Here is an 18,051-nt window from a genome sequence, read left to right on the forward strand (position 1 = left end):
GACATTTATGATTTCTGGTGAGCTCATTCGCACCGCATGGAGTTCTGCACCGCAACAATGTTGTAAGGAAACTTACAGCATTATGTTTCATGCTGTTGACTGGGTGTAAGGATACAGATTGATGCTTACTGGATGGACATTGAGTGAAGATTTGTGATCTTGTGAAGAAAAAAAAGGCATCGTGACAGGAATGTGTGTGTCTGTCTACAAATATGATGCTTCAAAGTGAAACAAATGTCACAAACTTGAAAGGAGTTTTGAAAGGGATGGCATTTGGAGAATGTGGATTTCACATGCTTCACTACTTGACAACAGAGGGCTACAGTGCGTCATTTTAGAGCTTCAGAGAATTAAGTATTACAAAGCAATTTTGTGGAATCTTCTGTTAGAAGAAAGTGTTGATGATTAATTCAGTGGAATAAAGTGTCTCAACCCTGACATTAGTATTAGCAGTTAAACCATCAAAAATCGCAGTTCAGGAGAGGAAAAAGAAATGCGTCAAGTTAGGTTAATGGAAGTGTCTGTTTGATAATGAGGTCTTAACGCTGACTCACTCAAAAGGCGGCCATTTTGTTTCTGGGTTCAAATCAGGGTTCCAGACGGTGACAAAGAAACCCAACACACACTTAGAACACGTTCAGGGCCTAGAGCTGGTCCCAAGACTCATCCGTTTTCTACAGCCATCTTTGAACAGAATTAGATCGACCAATTGTTATGTTTACCTTTGACCTCTTATTGCCTTTGTGCGTGCCAACAGAGCCCTTGTTTACGATGCACTCCCCATCTCCTAAACTGTCAGTCATATTAGAGAGTGTGAGGATGCTTAATCTGTCCAATCCCTCCATTTCAATAACGTCTCGCTTGCCCCCTAGGGCTGGACATCATGTGCGTATTGTGAGGTGATACTCTCCAAACAGTGCTGCACTGTAAACACTTTGGGATTGAGATACTTATTACAGCTTCCCCCATACACCCCCTCCTTCAGAGGACAGCCTATAGATTGAAAGATATGCTTTGTGTCTCATCCCTTCACTCTCCGGCCCAGCAAGACACACACAGTGTGTGTAGCAGTGTGTTGTTGTGTGTTTTGTGACTGTTGTCGTGCCCATCCTTCATGATTGAGACTTAATAAAGCCTAATCCCTGCCGCGTTGTCCTCTCTCCGTTCGCACGCTCCCGCTGGCCGAGTGTCTTGAGTGTTGCTGTAGTTTGCAGAGAGAAACCGTCTCAAACCGCCGTGGCGCACTAGTCGACGGCACACACGGGGGTGGGGGGGTGGGGAGGGGACACAGCTCCCCCGATTCACCGTCACACTCGCTAGATCTCGCCCCCCCCCCTCTTCCTTCCGAACGAGAGAAGAAAAGGCCTTCAGAAATAATGGGAATACAAGTATTTCTCTCTCCCTCAGACACAACAGCAGTTCGCCCAAGCATTGTTTTTTTTTTCTCTCTCTCTCTCTCTCTCTCTCTTTTCAGTGAAGAAAAAACAACAAAAAACGAGGATTTGTCGCAGCACCTGGCGACGCGCGACTGCTCTTTGATCACTTGTCGAGCCAAATTCCGCCTCTGGATTAATGCGAACAAACTTAGCTTTTTTGAGACACATACAGTGGGGAGAACAAGTATTTGATACACTGCCGATTTTGCAGGTTTTCCTACTTACAAAGCATGTAGAGGTCTGACATTTTTATCATAGGTACACTTCAACTGTGAGAGAATCCAGAAAATCACATTGTATGATTTTTAAGTAATTAATTAGCATTTTATTGCATGACATAAGTATTTGATACATCAGAAAGCAGAACTTAATATTTGCTACAGAAACCTTGGTTTGCAATTACAGAGATCATATGTTTCCTGTAGTTCTTGACCAGGTTTGCACACACTGCAGCAGGGATTTTGGCCCACTCCAACATACAGACCTTCTTCAGATCCTTCAGGTTTCAGGGCTGTCGCTGGGCAATACAGACTTTCAGCTCCCTCCAAAGATTTTCTATTGGGTTCAGGTCTGGAGACTGGCTAGGCCACTCCAGGACCTTGAGATGCTTCTTACGGAGCCACTCCTTAGTTGCCCTGGCTGTGTGTTTCGGGTCGTTGTCATGCTGGAAGACCCAGCCACGACCCATCTTCAATGCTCTTACTGAGGGAAGGAGGTTGTTGGCCAAGATCTCGCAATACATGGCCCCATCCATCCTCCCCTCAATACGGTGCAGTCGTCCTGTCCCCTTTGCAGAAAAGCATCCCCAAAGAATGATGTTTCCACCTCCATGCTTCACGGTTGGGATGGTGTTCTTGGGGTTGTACTCATCCTTCTTCTTCCTCCAAACACAGCGAGTGGAGTTTAGACCAAAAAGCTCTATTTTTGTCTCATCAGACCACATGACCTTCTCCCATTCCTCCTCTGGATCATCCAGATGGTCATTGGCAAACTTCAGACGGGCCTGGACATGCGCTGGCTTGAGCAGGGGGACCTTGCGTGCACGGCAGGATTTTAATCCATGACGGCGTAGTGTGTTACTAATGGTTTTCTTTGAGACTGTGGTCCCAGCTCTATTCAGGTCATTGACCAGGTCCTGCCGTATAGATCTGGGCTGATCCTTCACCTTCCTCATGATCATTGATGCCCCACGAGGTGAGATCTTGCATGAAGCCCCTGACCGAGGGTGATTGACCGTCATCTTGAACTTCTTCCATTTTATAATAATTGCGCCAACAGTTGTTGCCTTCTCACCAAGCTGCTTGCCTATTGTCCTGTATCCCATCCCAGCCATGTGTAAGTCTACAATTTTATCCCTGATGTCATTACACAGCTCTCTGGTATTGGCCATTGTGGAGAGGTTGGAGTCTGTTTGATTGAGTGTGTGGACAGGTGTCTTTTATACAGGTAACGAGTTCAAACAGGTGCAGTTAATACAGGTAATGAGTGGAGAACAGTAGGGGTTCTTAAAGAAAAACTAACAGGTCTCTGAGAGACAGAATTCTTACTGGTTGGTAGGTGATCAAATACTTATGTCATGCAATAAAATGCTAATGAATTACTTAAAAATCATACAATGTGATTTTCTGGATTTTTGTTTTAGATTCCGTCTCTCACAGTTGAGGTGCACCTTTGATCAAAATTACAGACCTCTACATGCTTTGTAAGTAGGAAAACCTGCAAAATCGGCAGTGTATCAAATACTTGTTCTCCCCACTGTAGAAATGGTCTTGAGAGCTAATGAATGTTACCTTTCACACATGCCACACAAACATCTGTCTTGCGGTGAAGGTGACTGTTGCAAACCACAAAGCATAGTTGTGTGTGTGGCCGTCTCTCTGTCTATCTCTGACTTGCTTTGTCTCAAACTTACACTTAGGCTATGCCCTTGCCTACAGATATATGTACACCTATACACACAAATAGTGCATAGGCCTTCAAACCTGGCAGTTCAGTAGGCCTGTACACTAATACATTATATTACACCATGAAAATGCAATTCGGATAAAAAAGGGTATGGATTTTACTGTTGACTAGTTTTCTTGATACACTAGTTCAGGGGAAATTTAAATTTGAGCCTGGAGGCCCAGAGTACTGCTGGTTTTATTTATTCCACTGTAGGTAATTGACTAATTCATGATTGGACTCCTAGGTCTGAATCAGTCCCTGATTGGAGGATAAGAATGAAAATCAGCTGTATTTCTGACCTTGATGTCCAAATTTGAGAAAGTGTCACTAGCTCCTTTTGTCATTTAGAAGTGGAAGAAGTGAGAGGACCAGAAGTAAAGGGTGAGTGTGAAGGAGAGAAGGAAAGAGCGAGGGGTAGAAAGGCAGATATCAGGGCCCTGTTCTGTGGTGGAAAAAGTACCCAATTGTCAACATTGAATAAAAGTAAAGATACCTTAATAGAAAATGACTCAAGCAAAAGTGAAAGTCACCCAGTAAAATATTACTTGAGGGAAAGTCTAAGTATTTGGTTTTACATTTAGTTAAGTATCAAAAGTAAACCGAATTGTTAAAATATATTTCAGCATCAAAAGTAAAAGTATAAATCATTTCAAATTCCTTATATTAAGCAAACCAGGTGGGACAATTTTATTTTCACTTTTGTATTTACAGATAGCGAAGGGCACACTCCAACACTCAGACACAATTTACAAGCATTTGTGTTTAATGAGTCCGCCAAATCAGAGGCAGTAGGGATTACTAGGGATGTCCTCTTGATACGTGAGTCAATCGGACCATTTTCTTGTCAAAATGTAACAAGTACTTTTGGGTGTCAGGGACAATGTATGGCGTAAAAAGTACTTTATTTTATTTAGGAATGTAGGGAAGTAAAAGTTGTCAAAAATATGAATAGTAAAGTACAGCTACCAAAAAAAACGACTTAAGTAAAAGTACATTAAAGTACTACTTAAGTACTTTACACCACTGCTAGTAACAGGAGATGCCCTGTACTGAAACAACCTAATCTTCTCCAGGTGTCAGTGAGTGTGTTAGTCTGCTCCAGACTGTGTGTGTGTGTGTCACACGTATGTATGTGCCTTTTTGCATGTTCATAAGAGAATGTTGTCTGCTCCGAGAGGTTGCTGGTTTCAAGCCCTGAGCCGATTAGGTAAATCTGTCAATGTGCCCTTGAGCAAGGCACTTAACCTTAATTGCTTCTGTAAGTCTGCTAAATTACTCAAATGTAAAGGCAAAATGAGGAATTTGAGGATCCCCTAGTCCATCAGTCCCCTTGTCTTCTCTTGGTGAGTTGTCTCATGACAGGTGACAACCGCAGGCTACACCCCATGCTGAGGCTAGCTCAACTGGGCCTCTCACAAACTATCCCTTTAAGTGGTCTTCAAATTCAAAGAGACAAACCAAGCTTAACAGTGAGCTCGACGGAGTTAGCGCCTAGCGTGGGAGCGACCTTTGACCTAGCATTGGAATCTAGTTCATTTGACAGCTGCCTCTGAGGCCTCCTGACTTTAGCAGTGCTAATGATGCTAACAGAGATGTTGAGGATGGATGCGTATGCTATGTAGGCTCGGCTAGCTCTGCTGTCTGTTGAGTGGACAGTGAGGTGAGGACAAGGGGCTAACAGTTGCTCTAGTTGTCCAATCTGCCACTAGGGTGGCATAGGGAGATCAAAGGTAAACGAGCATGGGCCGGATCGGCATGGCAAATGGGGGGGATCGTCACGGCAGCTAATCCCACAGCGATTCCACCAGGGGGGACTACCATCCACCACAAGACGGCACGCAAGCAGAAAGGACACTGAACAGCCTATCCACAATTCCAAGCAACTTCCCTCACTCGTGCAATATACTGGGCCTGTTAAATATTTGAGGTGTCTATGTGCCTTCCTCCCTTTACACCAGCACCAGGCTTCTACAGTACATTATGTCCCTCCTTCCTGCCATTCTGGGAACTGTTTCTCCTCAGAGTGAACGTGGTGAGAGAAAGGGGTCCGGGAAGGAGTTCTCCTTTCTTCATTACAAGTGGTCAGAGAGTGTTGAGGTTTGTGTGTACATGTGTACATGTGTACATGTGTTTGTACGTACATGTGCGTACGTGGATACAGTGCCTTCGGAAAGTATTCAGACTTTTTCCATATTTTGTTACTTTTACAGCCTTGTTCTAAAATGGATTAAATAAATAAAAAATACTCAGCAATATAACCACAATACCCCATAATGACAAAGTGAAAACAGGTGTTTAGAAGAAAAAAAAACATTTACATAAGTATTCAGACCCTTTGCTATGAGACTTGAAATTAAGCTCAGGTGTATCCTGTTTCCATGGATCATCCTTGAGATGTTTCTACAACTTCATTGGAGTCCACCTGTGGTAAATTCAATTGATTGGACATGATTTGGAAAGGCACACACCTGTCTATATAAGTGACAAAAGTTGACAGTGCATGTCAGAGCAAAAACCAAGCCATGAGGAAGGAATTGTCGTTAGAGCTCCGAGACAGTATTGTGTCGAGGCACAGATCTGGGGGAGGGTACTGAACAAATTCTGCAGAATTGAAGGTCCCCAAAAACAGTCTTAAATGGAAGAAGTTTGGAACCACCAAGACTCTTCCTAGAACTGGCCGCCCGGTGACCAAGAACCCGATGGTCACTCTGACAGACCTCTAGAGGTCATCTGTGGAGATGGGAGAACCTTCCAGAAGGACAACTATCTCTGCAGCACTCCACCAATCAGGCCTTTATGGTAGAGTGGCCAGAAATAAGAAACTCCTCAGTAAAAGGCACGACAGCCTGCTTGGAATTTGCCAAAAGGCAAAGACTCTAAGAACACAAGAAAAAAGATTCTCTGGTCTGATGAAACCAAGATTGAGCTCTTTGGCCTGAATGCTAAGAGTCACACCTGGAGGAAACCTGGCACCATCGCTACTGTGAAGCATGATGGTGGCAGCATCATGCTGTGGGGATGTTGTTCAGCGGCAGGGACTAGGAGACTAGTTAGGATCGAGGCAAAGATGAACGGAGCATAGTACAGAAAGATCCTTAATTAAGGTTCACCTTCCAACAGGACAACGACCCTAAGCACACAGCTAAGACAAAGCAGGAATGGCTTCGGGACAAGTCTCTGAACGTCCTTGAGTGGCCCAGCCAGAGCCTGGACTTGAACCCAATCGAACATCTCTGGAGAGACCCGAAAATAGCTGTGCAGCAACGCTCCCCATCCAACCTGACAGAGCTTGAGAGGATCTGCAGAGAAGAATGGGAGTAACTCCCCAAATACAGGTGTGCCAAGCTTGTAGCGTACCCAAGAAGACGTTGGGCTGTAATCGCTGCCAAAGGTGCTTCAACCAAGCACTTAGTAAAGGGCCGGAATACTTATGTAAATGTGATTTCAGTTCATCTTTAATAAATTATGAAACATGTCTAAAACCTGTTTTTGCTTTGTCATTGTGGGGTATTGTGTGTAAATTGACGAGGGGGGGAAAAAGCATTTAATCCATTTTAGAATAAGTCTTTAACCTAACAGAATGTGGGAAAAGTAAATGATCTGTATACTTTCCAAAGGCACTGTATGTGCATGCATGTGTGTGTGTGTGTGTTCATGCCTGTTTGCTTGCACATTTGCGTGTCTGTGCATGCATGTGTGTGTGTGTGTGTTCATGCCTGTTTGCTTGCACATTTGCGTGTCTGTGCATGCATGTGTGTGTGTGTGTGTTCATGCCTGTTTGCTTGCACATTTGCGTGTCTGTGCATGCATGTGTGTGTGTGTGTGTGTTCATGCCTGTTTGCTTGCACATTTGCGTGTCTGTGCATGCATGTGTGTGTGTGTGTTCATGCCTGTTTGCTTGCACATTTGCGTGTCTGTGCATGCATGTGTGTGTGTGTGTGTGTTCATGCCTGTTTGCTTGCACATTTGCGTGTCTGTGCATGCATGTGTGTGTGTGTGTTCATGCCTGTTTGCTTGCACATTTGCGTGTCTGTGCATGCATGTGTGTGTGTGTGTGTGTTCATGCCTGTTTGCTTGCACATTTGCGTGTCTGTGCATGCATGTGTGTGTGTGTGTGTGTTCATGCCTGTTTGCTTGCACATTTGCGTGTCTGTGCATGCATGTGTGTAACCCCCTTTATGATTGATGTGGTGGTGTTTCATGGCAACCTGCGTTTGGGTAATCCCACATTTGGCTGGAGAGGGCTTCTCCAAACAAACCCGTCCAATCTAAGACCCACTGCTTCTGAAGTGGCTCCGGGCTCTTACACACCAACCCTCACCAAGACCCAAGTCTCCCTTTCTTTCATTCTCTCCCCCCTTCTCTCCTTTCTTCCCTCATACATTTCATATAAAACATCAACCTATCATGAGGCAACCCCCCCCCCATCTCTGTGTCTTTCTTTCAGGAGAAGAGGGGGAACGAGAAAGGAATGGGGTGTGGATAAGCCGAGGCAGCGTGGGATTGTCAAACTGAAAAACTAGCTTGCCTTTTTTGTTGGCCCAGACTGGATAATAGAGGCTAGCTTGGCAGAGCGGTCTGGCTGCTGGTCAAACAAGAGAGAGGGTGTTGGAGAGAGATCCTATTGGACTTTATAGTGCTGCCAACGTGGATATGGATGCCATGGGACCTACCCTGGCCTGGCGGTATAATGCTTAAGGGTGATGTTTACCTTCGAAGCAGATCTTGGGTCAGCTCTGTAACTGTGCTGTTTGTCTTGTTACAGTCGACCAGTACATTCTATGGCCACAGAAATATGACAGGCTCGGCAAGCTACAATAGGCTATATTGTTGTTATTGCTGTGCTGTAGTTACAGTAGAATTAGAATATATTCTTGAATACATTATGTGTAGCTAGACGCAACTCAGAATTTGAATAATGTCTATCACAATTCAGAGAACACAATGTACATATGTATCTTCATTTGATCACCCTTTTGTCGCTGAGGATTTTCCTGCACCGCAGGAAATGCCAATGAGCTTTGTGATGGACATGAATTCACTGAACACACACTAACACAGTGATGTTGACAGTGCTGCCCTTTTCATGTCGACTACTTTTGGCCAGTTAATAGCCCAACCATCTACCAAGCATCATTATGGACTCAAAGTGCAAAGCCTGTTTCTGCAGGATTATTTTGCTGGGACAATACAGGTCAAATTAAGATCCTGTAGCTAACTTGCCTGAAATCCAGACCTGTTATGTGCTAACATTTCAGTCCTACTCTGTGTCATATGCCAAACATGTATGCTAAATTTGGCATTACAATGAGTGGAATGTTAGCTCATGCTGGCTGGTACCCAGGCCAGAAATGTACTATATGTCCCTACCATAATGTGACTGTAAGCGCATCACTGTACGCTAATAGTCTGTGCGAAGACTGCGCACTACTGTGTTCCTCCCTCTCCGATGGTGTAACACTCCTCATAAACTAAAGAGCCATTGCTTCTTACACTAACTCTTGTTCTCATTTGACATTTTAGTCATTTAGCAGACGCTCTTATCCAGAGCAACTTACAGTGCATTCCTCTTATGATAGGTAGGTGGGACAACCACATATCACAGGGGGGGGGGGGGGGGCAGAACAGAGTGCTTAGGTTGGGCTGTAGGGTTTGAGCATAGCTTGAAGGGAGGGAGAGGATAGTTCCTCTTGCTGCTCCGTAGGCAAGCACCATGGTCTTGTAGTGGATGTGACCTTCAACTGGAAGCCAGTGGAGTGTGCAGAGAAGCAGGGTGCCATGAAGGTTTAAAACCAGGCAGGCTGCAGCGTTCTGCGTACGTTGCTGGGGTTTGATTGCACAAAAAGGGAGCCCAGCCAACAGCGAGTTGCTGTAGTCCAGACGGGAAATGACAAGTGTCTGGATTAGGACCTGCGCTGCTTCCTGTGAGAGGTAGGGTCGTACTCTACGGATGTTGTAGAGCGTGAATCTGCAGGAGCGAGTCACTCCTTTGATGTTTGCAGAGAATGACAGGGTGTTGTCCAGGGTCACGCCAATGTACTTCCCTGGTAGCAGAAGCAGTGCTGTCTTGTCGAGGTTGAGCATGAGGTGGTGGGCCGACATCCAAGCTGAGATAACTGCCAGGCACGCAGAAGCAAGTGTCGCCACCTGGGTGTCAGAAGGGGGGGGGGGGGGGGGGGGGTGGAAGGAGAAAAGTAGTGGAGCGTCTTTCAGACAGCAATGATAGGAGATGTGAGGATACGACATAGCTGAGTGACTTGGTGTATAGAGAGAAGAGGAGAGGGCCAAGAACCGAGCCCTGGGGGACACCATTAGTGAGAGCATGTGGTGTAGACAGAGCCTCTCCACGTCACCTGGTAGGAGCGAAGTGTGCAGGGTGCAATCCAAGAGTGTGCAGAGTCTGAGACACCCAGCCCTGAAAGGCTGGGGAGGAGGATCTGATGTTTCACAGTGTCGAAGGCAGCGGATAGATCTAGGAGGATGAGAACAGAGGAGAGAGAGTCAGCTTTGGCAGAGTGGAGAGCCTTCGTGACACAGAGAAGAGCAGTCTCGGGTTGAGTGACCCGTCTAGAAGCCTGACCGGTCACGATGATCGTTCTGAGTGCGATAACGACTGAGTTGATCAGAGACAGCACACTCAAGTGTTTTGGAAAGAAAAGAAAGGGATACAGGTCTATAGTTTGACATCAGATGAGTCAAGTGCGAGTGGCCAGACCTCACTAGTCACAGGATTTTCATCTGGAGAGAGGGGAGAAGGCTTAGGGTAGTTCTGTGTGAGTGGAACCAGGGAGGAAGAATCAGGAAGGAAGATGGATTTAGCAGAAGGGAAAGATGATAGGGTAGAAGATGAGAAAGTAGTGGGAGAGAGAGAACAAAGCGTGTGATGGCCAATGACCATCTGGGTAGGGGCTGTGGCTAGGGTTGGAGGAAAGGGAGAGAAAAGGAAACAAAGTAATGATCAGAGACCTGGAGGGGGGGGGGTTGCAGTGAGATTAGTGGGCGAGCAGCTTCTAGTAAAGATGAGGTCAAGCGTATTGCCTGCCTTGTGAGTTGTAGAGGATCGGGAGAGTGGGAGGTCAAAAGAGGCACGGACAGTTGGAAATAAATGAATCGAAGGCAGACGTCAGGAAGTCGCCAAGTACGAAGAGCCATCAGGAAATGAGCTCTCCGAGGGCGCCTGGTGGGTGATAGATGACAACAATGTTGAGCTTGAGTGGACAAGTGACAGTGACAGCATGGAATTCAAATGAGGAGATGGACAGGTGAGAGGGAGAAAAAAAGAGAAGGGAAAAACCTCCAGTTACAAGAAATGAGTAGCCCTGTGCCACCGCCACAATGACCAGATGCTCTTGGACTAGGAGAGAAAAAGTAATCCGACGAAGAGAGCAGCTGGAATATCAGTGTTCTCTGTAGTGGTCCATGTTTCCTTCAGGACCAAAAAGTCCAGGGACTGAAGGGCAACATAGGCTGATCGCCAGAGACCCGGAATTCCACACGGGTCGTGCGTGCAGGGTTCACTAAATTAGAAGGGTTGCAGCGTCTGTAATGCCTACTGGAGAATCAACACAGAGTTGCCAAAGCTACAAAAGAGTAAATGATATCATCAGAAAATAACTAAGTAAGATGCTCCCGTGAAAGAGTGGTTTGGAGCTTTGTTTCGGCGACGGTCTTGCATTCGTTTTGCCGACGAGACCGACACGACCTCCACCTAGAGCTGCTGCTGAGAAACCAGGGGAGACTGAAGTACTAACACTAATTGCCTAGCAGAGGTGAAGAGCACGCCACATTCTACTAATTGCTGATTGCCTAGGAGAGGAGAAACCTCTCCCCCTCCAATACAGCCACTGATTATCAAAACAAGTTACAAGTTGCCCTGCCCCTGAATCCTGGTTGATGTGTCAACAATCATCTGCAAATGATGAGCAGGCAGCACTTAAAGTAGATGGCCCTAGCTAGCAAAAAGGCAGTACTAGACAACAGATAAAGACAACATTATACTTCTCACTCCTGGAGATACCAGGGGTCCTCTAGCTATAGAATGAAGCACACGTTCTCCATCACCTCGTCCACGTGGTGCTCAATACATCACTGGTGTTGACTTCATTAGTCAATGTGTCAGTCCCAAATGGCATCCTGATCCCTACATAGTTTTGACCAGTGCCCTGTGGGCCCTAGTTTGGCCATAGTGATTAAATATCTAGCTTGCGCGACAGTCACTCACGTCCCCTTACTTCTTCTCCTGTCTGATATGACCGTTTCCTGTCTTTGGATGGGTTAAAAAGCACACACAGAGCTGTACATCAGAGGAGAGAAACACCGTAACACGCTCACGCAACCAAGATAACAGAGCAGTGTTTGTCAGTGCTTAAGTCGTTCTGAAATCCATGAGATTGAAGCAAACCTTTCTGAGGATTCGGCAACGTATGTTAATGCGATGTCCAACATGACAAAAAACCTACATGTGGCCCAAACATCTGGTAAGAGAGAAGATTGTACTATAAACAGTTCTGTATGTTAAGTTGAAATACTGGTGTTGTTTTTAGTGAAGGACTCCAGGGAACCACACCGTTTTTGAAGTCAGTAACTGCAGTCCAGCCATGTTCAGTGGTGCAGGAAGTCAGGGGCCTCAAAATGACACTACTCCCCATTTGTTAGTAGTTCCTGTCTTGTCACTACAACTCCCGTTCGGACTCAGGAGAGACAAAGGTTGAGAGTCATGCGTCCTCCGAAGCGCAACACAACCACAACTGCTTCTTAACACAAGCAACCCGAAAGCCAGCGGCACCAATGTGTTGGAGGAAACGCTGTACACCTAGCGACCTGGTCAGCACGCACTGCACCCAGCCCACCACAGGAGTCGCTAGTTCACGATGAGACAAGGATATCCCTACCGGCCAAACCCTCCCTAACCTGGACGACGCTAGGCCAATTGTGCGTCTCCCCACGGAGCTCCCGGTCGCGGCTGGCTGCGACAGAGCCTGGGCTTGAACACAGAGTCTCTGGTGGCACAGCTAGCACTGCGATGTAGTGCCTTAGACCACTGCGCCACCCAGGAGGCCTTGTACTGCACTACTTTTGACCAGAGCCGTTGGGAATAGTGCGCCAACAGAGTAATGTGTGTGTTGTTCCTCAGGTCCTAAAGGTAGAAGGCTCTACAGACTTGTGGCTCTCAGCTTGGCACTGCTGTGTGTTCCACAATCTCTGGCACAATGAAGAAAAAATGTTAGTTAAAAGTGAAATAAATCAAGCAGAACAGCAGTTGAACCTTTCTCTTTGAGGTTCTTACGTGATAAGTATGATTTCTTTCTAGTGGTGAGATAACAGACAAGCTTCAAACCCACTGGACAGCAGAACTATGCCCATTGCCATCGACAGGACAGTTTGTGGGGTTTTTAAAATAGGTTATCGTCACCTTTCTCTCAATTTGGTCCACATTTCGCCCAGTGTAGGCGGCATTTGATCACTATCGTCTAGGTATCGTCATGAGAAATCAGGTCATCGTAGGACACCTTCTTCCTTGTTGTGGTTGACAAACTTTCTCAACGGATCCACAGCTTCCTATCTTCTTCTGGACTATATTTTTGATGCTCTCAAATGATGTTTGTCTGTCTATTACTCCTCTGATGTCAATGCGGTCAGCGTCAGCTATCGCTGAATAATCAACGGTGTCAGCTTGTGCCAGTACCATTCCTTTATTGAACTTTGATACTGTGTGGTGCCGAATTGAATTAAAATCGAATCAAATTGTATTTGTCACATGCGCCGAAGGCAACCTAGGAGCGAAACGTACAAGCTCTTTCACAATGATGCAGAGTTAAACAAGAAGGTAAAATACAAGACAAATAAAACACACAAGAATGAAGCTATAGACAGGGATTACCAATACCATGTCAAATGAATTGAATATCTCAACCCAGGTAGTCTGGTTTCTTATAAGGCACCTGACCAGAAGTGAGGTGAGCGAAGCCACATAGCCCAGGATTGAGTGGGTAACTCTAGTGATGTTTGGGCCGTCTGATACAGCTGCAGTGTCCTGTGTGTGTTGACCCCTGGAGCTCCTTCCATCTGGACAGACAACCTAACAGCTGCTGACCCCTACCTGTGTGTGTGTGTGTGTGTGTGTGTGTGTGTGTGTGTGTGTGTGTGTGTGTGTGTGTGTGTGTGTGTGTGTGTGTGTGTGCGCGCACTAGCCCCATCCCAGAGCAAGGTGCTGATCTGGTGTGTCATCTGATCACTGTAACTGAACTCTACGACGGAACTTCACCATCCACCTTCACTAACCTTGTAATTTTTTGTATACTGATCTCAGTCCAGTTGTTCTGTAGAGTTGATCCATCCTGTTTTCCAATGCAGGGGAGATAAAGATCTGTTCTGGTGTCAGTTAACCCTGTAAGCATACTTTTTGGGCCCTACCTGTTTTTCAACTTGGGCTATCCTGAGAACAGTGTCCTTCAACCATTTCCGTAACCACAACATGACGCCACATCACTGATATGGAACCAGAGACTTAACCTTCACACTGTGTCTCTATTACATAGAAACAGTATTCCCGCGACACGGCCATAGGAGCCTGCGGCCTAACTGACGATTGCTCAAACATCCCCTTTTCGATTTAAAGCGAAGAAGGGGATGTCCCCTTTAAAGTCATAAAGGGTTATTTTAAGAGCATTTATGTAATGTCTCAAGCAGATCAACTGTCATTATATCACCCTGAGGTGGTTACATGAAGCACACCTAGTATTGTTTGTGGTGATTGTGTTTCATTGTGCTACTGTGTGAATATAACTATTGTTGTAGTCCAACTGGCTAAACATATTATATCTCATGGGAGAGAAAATAGTTGTATGTATCATTGGAATCATTACATAGTATCAGCAGATACTGGTGGTACCAGCAGATACTGGAACAATGTGCGGATTAAAAAGACAACGTCTTCAGTTAGATGGCGCCCTCTATAGACTGGAGGACTGTATGCGGAAGAATGCCCAATCCCATATCAACCCCTCCACTACCCCTCAGCGTTTTGTAGGTCATGACGAAGCATTTACCACATTCCTTATCCAGTCCTCTCAGGTCTCCACAAGTGCATGAGAGTAGGGGTAAGGGATAGAAGCTAGTGGTTGTTTTGGGATGAGCACCACATGAATGTTCCGTTACAATGACATCCCCTATTCTATTGTACTCCCAGTCACCCCTTTTGTCTAAAGCCCTGTTTGTGTTACAGTCTTTTCGGTGAGAAAGATTATGATTATGAAATGCAAATGGGAAAACAGTGGAGCTTTTCACTAAGATGTGCTACTGGAAGCCAGTTGACATCAGACAGAACGAGGACTTTACTGCTTGCCCTACCGTAAACACATGCGAACACACACATACATTCACACACAACAAACACACATTTGATGAAGTGATAGGTTCCTAACAAAACTAAAGGGGGCGGCGTGTTTGTGTGTGTGTGTCACAGGAGGCTGCTGAGGGGAGGACTTGCTCATGATAATGGCCAGAACAGAGTATATGGAATAGCATCAAACCATGTGTTTGATGTATTTGATACCATTCCACTTATTCCACTCCAGCTGTTGCCACGAGCCTGTCCTCCCCAATTAAGGTGCCACCAACCTCCAATGGTGTGTGTGTATGTGTGCGTGCCTGCATTCGTGTGTGCACATGTGCATGTTCGCGCGTGTTTGGGTTCACGTGTTTGTGTAATGCGTGTGTGTGCCGTATGTGCATGCGTGTGTGTGTACGTGCGCATCTGTGTGTGTACACGTTTGTGTGTGTGTGCATTTACGTGTGTGTGCATGTCGTGTGTGCTTGCGTGCAAGTGTGTGTGTGTGTGTGTGTGTGTGTGTGTGTGTGTGTGTGTGTGTGTGTGTGTGTGTGTGTGTGTGTGTGTGTGTGTGTGTGTGTGTGTGGGAGGTTCTGACCAAACCTGATGCTGCCCTGTGGCCTTATAAGGCCCGGCAACTTCAATAGTGTTCTTCATGTCCGTATCGACCGAAGTAGACAGTGTGTTTACAAGCCTGCTCACGCGCTCACTATACACTGTGACAAAGCTTTAATGTCCCCTTCCAAAAACACACACACACACACACACATGCCTGCTCCCAGCCCCAGCATGCAGTACAATGTTGTTTGGTTTAAAGCGGAGAACAGAGGCGATTCTCTGCTTTTAAATGATTAGTTCCTAAGTCGGCCGTAATGATATAGTTTGACTGAAGTGTGCAGTTTATTCACTGCATAAAGACGATATTATTAGTGCTGGGGAGAAGGCAATCGGCGGGCTTCGCCTTTCAGCTTAGCAGCGGGAGTCTATGGCTCTTTGATCTGAATCATTGCTAAATGTCTTTGTGCGATAGAGGGAGGGCCACATCCATTATTCACTCTCCTCTGCTTATCTTTCCCTTTCTTTCCCCTCTTCCTCCCTTCTTTCCTTCCTTATTCTCTCTTTCCCTCTCCCTCCCTTCTTTCCTTCCTTATTCTCTCTTTCCCTCTCCCTCCCTTCTTTCCTTCCTTATTCTCTCTTTCCCCCTCCCTCCCTTCTTTCCTCCCTTCTTCTCTCTTTCCCCCACCCTCCCTTCTTTCCTCCCTTCTTCACTCTTTCCCCCTCTCTCCCTTCTTTCCTCCCTACTTCTCTCTTTCCCCCTCCCTCCCTTCTTTCCTCCCTTCTTCTCTCTTTCCCCCACCCTCCCTTCTTTCCTCCCTTCTTCACTCTTTCCCCCTCTCTCCCTTCTTTCCTCCCTTCTTCTCTCTTTCCCCCACCCTCCCTTCTTCTCTCTTTCCCCCACCCTCCCTTCTTTCCTCCCTTCTTCTCTCTTTCCCCCACCCTCCCTTCTTTCCTCCCTTCTTCTCTCTTTCCCCCACCCTCCCTTCTTTCCTCCCTTCTTCTCTCTTTCCCCCACCCTCCCTTCTTTCCTCCCTTCTTCTCTCTTTCCCCCACCCTCCCTTCTTTCCTCCCTTCTTCTCTCTTTCCCCCATCCTCCCTTCTTTCCTCCCTTCTTCTCTCTTTCCCCCTCTCTCTCTCCAAAATGAAATAGTTGCTTGTCTCTTTTTTGTGTGTGGGGACAATTCCTCCTCTTTCCGTGAGGTGGCTGTGTCCTTCTGGGTAGTCAGTGGTGCCCTTGTTCGTTGCTGTGTTACACCATCTACGGCCGTAGATATACATACTCAATATTTAGGGCCCTGAGTTTTTCCTGGTCAGATCACATGGTCCTGGCAATAGCAGACAGTTAATGATATAGATCCGTCAGTGTCTATGACTCCTTATAATGCATAGCGGTAAAGGATACATAGCATTGAAAACTGCAGTGAGAAACAATTCTACATGACTTATGTGAAAGCCGCATAAAGGATACGATCGACTCTCTGTCCTCTGGTTGTGTCTTACATTCAGTTGCAGAAGGACACAGTTCACCTTTACACTTTGTAAACCCAGTTTCTTCACTGTTGTCTAATGCCTATAGTCATTGTCTGTATTCATTGGTTACCTATTCCAATCAGTATTTTCATCTGAATTTTAAAACATTTACGTGATTGTTATTATGTTGTGTATGAAATATTGATTAAAATAGACTGAATGTCAATATCAAGTTGTACACAGAAACTATGGTTGTCTGTAATGAGTACATTTGTAGAAGCAGTAGGAGAGTCCACCTCATAGTGATACATTGGGGGTCCCCTCCAAGCCTGAATTAGTATGAGGTCTGGCTGTTTTAGAGAGCCCATGTAATTCATATATCTACCACATTGTGGCACTGTTACCCAAATGACCTCCTTATACAGGTAAGATGGACCACTTTCAGCATGTTAGACATTGAAGATCAGTCAATACAACAGACGCACCTTTTTCAACAAAGTTTCTTCAAACCAAAACTGATAACGATTCATCCTGAGATATGCGACTCCTTCCTACATAGAATGAGAGAAGCTCCATCACCACACAGTCAGTTCAAGAAATGAATTAACATGTCAATTTGAAATAAAACTCATTGAAATCAATGGGCAATTTCCACTTTGAAATTAAATTCCAATGTAACTAATTATAATTGTATTAATTCATCCCCAACCTTGAAGCGCTAAAGCCTCATACATTACTTCCAAACAGCGAGCTACCTTGTATGTGTTTCTGTTGTTTATCTGCTATTGTGTCTTTGTGGAGTGTGTCTTCTCTTGTCAGAAGGCCGTTTTTGAACTTGAGCAGTGTGAACACATGGGAATTGATGTATCCCGTGTCTATATATAACACATAAAGCAGGTTCAACAACTGAAGTGACTGTGTCGGATCGTGACAAGACTCTTTGTGTTTGTGTACAAAGACACACACACACACACACACATAAACAAACGGACGCATACGCATGCACACACACACATCATACACAGAGTACACCAGAGGTGGGACCAATTCACTATTATTCCAGTCACAAGCAAGTCTCAAGTCACAAAGGTTCGAGTCTCGAGTCGAATCCCAAGTAGAACGGGGCGAGACACACATTTTTCCAAGTCAAGTCTCAAGTCAAGTAAAAAAAATCTAGACATGCAATGAATTGATAAACTACAAATCGAAAGCTTGGGACTATAAGGTTCCGTCTGACATTTTTGTCAAAAATGAGTTAGTCACATTTCATAGATCTTTAGATGGTTCTTCTTATGTCTGTGAAGTTCGATT

Source organism: Oncorhynchus kisutch, linkage group LG20 (assembly GCF_002021735.2).
Source record: "Oncorhynchus kisutch isolate 150728-3 linkage group LG20, Okis_V2, whole genome shotgun sequence".
NCBI lineage: Eukaryota > Metazoa > Chordata > Actinopteri > Salmoniformes > Salmonidae > Oncorhynchus > Oncorhynchus kisutch.